The sequence below is a fragment of the Prunus dulcis genome, unplaced genomic scaffold (genome assembly GCF_902201215.1).
Source record: "Prunus dulcis unplaced genomic scaffold, ALMONDv2, whole genome shotgun sequence".
Taxonomy (NCBI): Eukaryota; Viridiplantae; Streptophyta; class Magnoliopsida; order Rosales; family Rosaceae; genus Prunus; species Prunus dulcis.
The window spans coordinates 10891-16097 of NW_023010423.1; the positions used below are offsets into that span (position 1 = coordinate 10891).

General features: G+C 38.3%; 1 non-coding gene across 1 annotated transcript; it reads right to left on the bottom strand.

Annotated features, from left to right (window-relative positions):
* Positions 1–327: 327 nt before the first annotated feature.
* LOC117613603 lies at positions 328–444 on the bottom strand. Its single transcript, XR_004583748.1, has one exon. It is a non-coding gene; the product is annotated as a U5 spliceosomal RNA (small nuclear RNA).
* Positions 445–5207: the final 4763 nt, after the last annotated feature.

The following is a 5207-nucleotide window of genomic DNA, read 5'->3' on the forward strand; positions in this document are numbered from 1 at the left end:
AAAATTTCTAAATTGCAAGCGAATCAGCCCATGACATGTGGGCTTAATCTGAAGACAAGGGTTGGAGGGTGTGAGGGCGGGAATCCAAGTCCGAAAATGCCCTTGGAAGGACTTCGAAACTAGCGGAAAAGTGGGCCCCATCAGTGCCAGATCAGCAAATAATGTTACCACTGGTAAAAACCCTAATGGTGGAATCGGATTGTAACAAATTTACAAGCTCGGGGTATGCGATTGTAAAAATTGAAAAGACAGGGACTAACATGCCTTAAGGTTGTAACTACAGGGTACTAAACTATAATTAACCCTAATTAAAACTATAATTATAGGGGCACCCACAGAGGTGCGCCCCTTCAAAAATAGGCGTATGCCATTTAAAGCGACGCGCACACGGTATTCTTTAGTAAAAGGCGAAAGAATAGTTCGCTTTGTGCTCGAGGCATGGCTCCGTAAGTTATTAATGAATCAGCTACTTTGTTTTATAAACGAGAAACTACTTGTTCTTGCTCCTTCTGCCGATGTGGGACAAAAGTTCCTACACCTCAAAGACTTTTCATATATTAGTTCAACGGCCAACTTAGAAAAACATAGCTTAGCATATTCTAAGGCTTATGACAGAGTCAACTGGGGTTTTCTGGAATTTGCGCTTAGAGAAATCAAACTCCCAAGGGCTACAATCAAGATTATTATGCAATGTGTTATCACGGTCCACTTCCAATTAAATTTGAATGGTGAAGCTACTCCTTCCTTTGCTCTTGAAAGAGGACGGAAACAAGGTGACCCCCTCTCCCCTTATTTGTTTGTGTTGTGTCTTGAGAAATTATCCCATCTAAACTGGTCCTTAGATTTCCACCTTTGTTTTGCGAATGATTTACCCCTTTTTACTGAAGCTAGCACGCGACAGGCAAGAGTGATGAAGAGATGTCTTGATAAATGTTTCAAATAGTCGGGCTGTAGAAATTAGTAGTATTTGTGAATCTCCTTTGACTTCGAATCTTGGGAAATATCTGGGGGTCCCATTAATTCATACAAGACTAACTAAGGCTACTTATCGAAGTGTGGTGGATAAAGTGCAGCAAAAGCTTACTGCTTGGAAAGGCAAGTTGCTTAGTTTGCCTGGCGGAGCAACTTTAATTCAATCAGTGACTGCTTCCATTCCTTTGTACACTATGCAAACTGTTCGGCTCCCTACTAGTACCTGTGAGTTGGATAAAATAAATAGGAATTTTTTATGGGGGAGTAGTGATGATGTTTCAAAGGCCCACCTTGGGAAGTGGGACACAGTTTGTAAAAGCAAGAAGAAAGGCGGTCTTGGTCTTAAGCAAACTGATCTTATGAACCAATCTATGTTGGCCAAGGTGGGATGGAGATTATTGCAATACAAGGAGAGCCTCTGGTCAAATGCTCTAATTCAGAAATACCTACAAGGTAATGTTTCTAATATTATTTGCAATGAAAGGGCAAAGCACTCGCATCATTCTCCTACATGGCGTGCTATTGAACATGGTGCAGATATTTTGAAAAAAAGGGATAAAAATTAGAGTGTGAGAGGGGCTGCACACTTCCTTTTGGATAGATAATTAGGTTGGTGATGGGCCATTGATAAGTCGGTTAGGGAGGGTGCCTCAAGATAAATTACAGTTGAAAGTTTATGACTATGTGTCTCATGGCACTTCAGACCTGGAAAAGCTAAAGGAAGATTTACCACTTGAGATGGTAGGTCATATTACTTGTGTACCTGCTGGATTAAGTTGTAAACCAGATACTCCTATTTGGAAGCATACTACCAATGGCTCTTTTAGTGTTAAATCAGCATATATGGCTAATTGTCGGGAGTCGTCGAGTATGGATGTTAGCTGGGCTTTTATATGGAACATTAAGGCTCCCCCAAAAATTAAATATTTCCTTTGGTTGCTGCACCAAGATGAACTCTTAACAAATGATCAAAGAGTTAAAAGGAAGATGACCATGACTGCCAATTGTGATATTTGTGGTGCCCCAATAGAGAATGCAGCTCATATTGTACCGAATTGCCCAGTGGCAATTTCAGTTTGGCATCAGTCCCTTATGCCTATGAATATGAGTTTACTATAGGCTGTTGATCTTCATACTTGGGTTGCAAAAAATTTACACAACTATACGATTTTGGCTTATGGAATGGAGTGGTCAACCATGTTTGCTTTCACGTGCTGGTTTCTTTGGAAATGGAGGAACAATTTTTTTTTAAATCATGGGTTTGTGTTTCCTAACAACCCCAGACACGTCATTCTTATGGCTGCTGCAAATTGGACACAGGCCAATATTGAAAAAACTAGAAACCCACCCGCTCTCTCGTTGCGCTCTCTTGGTAATATCCAAATGAAGGAGCAATTAAAATCAATACCGACGGGTGCAGAAAAGGTGATGAAGGACGGATTGCTGCTGACGGTGTACTAAGAGATAGTTCTGGGCAGTAGATGAGAGGCTTTGCTGTTAATCTTGGTGTAGGACAAGTCTTTTGGAAGCTGAGTTATGGAGCCTCTATATCTTGGACTGAAAATTGCTTGGGATATAGGTTGCAATGCAGTTGTGCTTGAATTTGACTCAGCGATCGCGGTACACCTGCTTAACAAAAATGTGGAAGACCTTCACCCTCTTGCTACTATGTTGTGGGGATGCCAAGACTATATAAACAAACACTGGGTTTGTTCTATTCATCATGTATATCGTGAGTGCAACATGGTAGCGGATAAATTAGCTGAATTGGATTCATATCTTAAGTTGGGTCTGTCAACCTTCCATGACCCTCCTGACAGTATTAGGTCTTTTCTTAGTGAAGATTTACTTGGAGTCTATAGACCTCGAGCCATTGTTTAATTTCTTTGTTGGGCGTTAGCCCCGTTTCTTCACCAAAAAAGGAAAGAGAAATATCATTAGTTTTTTCTTTAAATCATATTTGTACTTTTAATGTCAAAGTGTCCAAGACCATAAAGATCATAAAGAAATTTCAAAGCCAAAATAAGTAAAATTTCCAAGACATTTATCCGTATTTCTTAAAGACTTGGAAAGTTTCAATCATACAACGTAATTAAATATAAAAAAATTCTAAAAAACAACCATCCAAGTGCAGTTCTAGTTTATTTATTACCTTATTCAGTCAAGTACTCAATCATTCTCCTTAAAATATATATACAGTAACACTCAAGTGCTAACCAATTATTGAGTTAATACAATGTTAACTATATGATCGCCAAAACTATGAACTTTCGCATCAACTTTTGTTTTTTGTTTTTTAAACCAATGCTTCACATAAACAAGGAGAATAATATTGGTCAACTTCCCTATTTGAAAGAAATGAAACTTGTGCCAATTGATTGATGCATACTATATAAAAGTGGAAAAAAAATCCCAAAAAAATAAACATTGAAAAGGAAGTGCAAGAAGCAAATGAAACCATCACTCAAAAGTAAACATAATAGTTACCACAGATTTAACTACCATGGTACATTTGAATAGAAGACAATTCAGGATCATCTACATATTACATGTCCTAAATATGAGTTATTTTCAGTTAAAACATTACACAAAACACAGTATTCAAACATTACAAAAAAGGCAAAACACAGTATTCAATTATTTTCAGTTTAGGACCATTATAGAAAAAGGCAAAGTTTCTATTAAACAACCTTTTCACACCCTTCCACCTAACACTTTTGCTTTATTAAAGGCAGACACTTTGGCCTTATTAGAGGCAAACATTGCAAGCACATCCTTACAAACAAAATCTGCAGAAGGACCACCTATATTTGATAAAATATTTCATACTTCTCCCACTATTCCACATAGGTTAATAAAACACACCATTCAAAGTACAATAACCAATACGACCTCTAACCCATTTACCACAAATAACTGAATCCGCAAAAATTTAAAGCAACTTACGTAGGAGGGAGGCAGAGCGCCTGGAGCCCAACTAATTTCTTCTCAGTTCTTCCAAAATCGCAGCGCCTGGATTTCTCTCAGCTCTCAGATATGGAGTTTTAGAATTTAGGTTAAACTGTAGTTAAGGACTACTTTTGGGGATTTTTGTTCAAACTTGAGCTTTGAAATGTGTGCCCAAATTGGGCGCGATTTAGTTGTTAGTTTGTTTTTGTTTTTGGAATTGTCGAAACCCTAAAATACCCTTCAACTGTCGTATGATGAATGGTCAATCTGCTGGTGAGGTGGGTCCCACCGATGCCACGTCAGCATTTAATAATTGACCGTGTGGTCAACTTAATGGAAGGATGAAATTGGATGATGTTGAAAATGTAAGGGTGTAAATTGATAAAATTGATACCTTGAGGTCCATATTGAGAACCACCCCAAACCTACAGGGTGTCTTTTGTTGTTACCCAGGTTTCGCTTGAGTTCCCAAATTAGCCTTAAATTATGTTTCTAGATTTTCTTCCAGCATGTGGGCCTACAAGCACTAGGAGCCCAAAGTCCAAAGCCTAAAGCCCAGGGTGTGCTTCAAAGAAAGAGACCACGGCACTTGCAGCTATGACCATGATGAGATGAGAGAAATCCCTCAGCTAACCTCTTAATACCCGTTTGGCATTGCTTATTTGGGGTGATAAGTGATTTTTTTTAAATTTTCAAAAGCCCGACCCGTTTGATAACCTATGAGAAAATTACTTATTATTAAAAATTGTTGTGGGAGAAAGCAATAAAGGAAAGCTGCAAATGGGCTGCTTTCAATTTCTGATTATACGGTAATCAGATTTGAGGAGGCACTAGGTTTAATGAAAATTACAAAATTTTGAAAATACCCCAATATGATTTCAGGTTCTCCTGTTCGAGCGTCTTCTCCTTCCCACACCACAGAGCACTCTTCTCCTTCTCTTCCATTCTTCCTCCTTCTTTTTTTTTTTTGTTGGATAAATTGACGTAGTTGTACTCGCAACTATTATGCCAGAGGAGCCTGGGAGCTTTAAACATTATTGTGAACTGGTATTCTAATGGTGCATTGGTCAACTGTTTTTTTCTTTATTCTGCACTAAAAAAAAAAAAAAAAAAAAAAAGAGGATAGAGAGGGAGGAGAACACGACAGAAGAAGAAAACTGTTGCAGAAGGAAAATTGCAGGAGCACAAATACAAGAGGAGACATTTTCACAGGTATATGGATCCTGTCAATTAATTCTTGTTGGGTGGCAACCCTCAAATCATTTTTCTTGGATGATGAATCCATA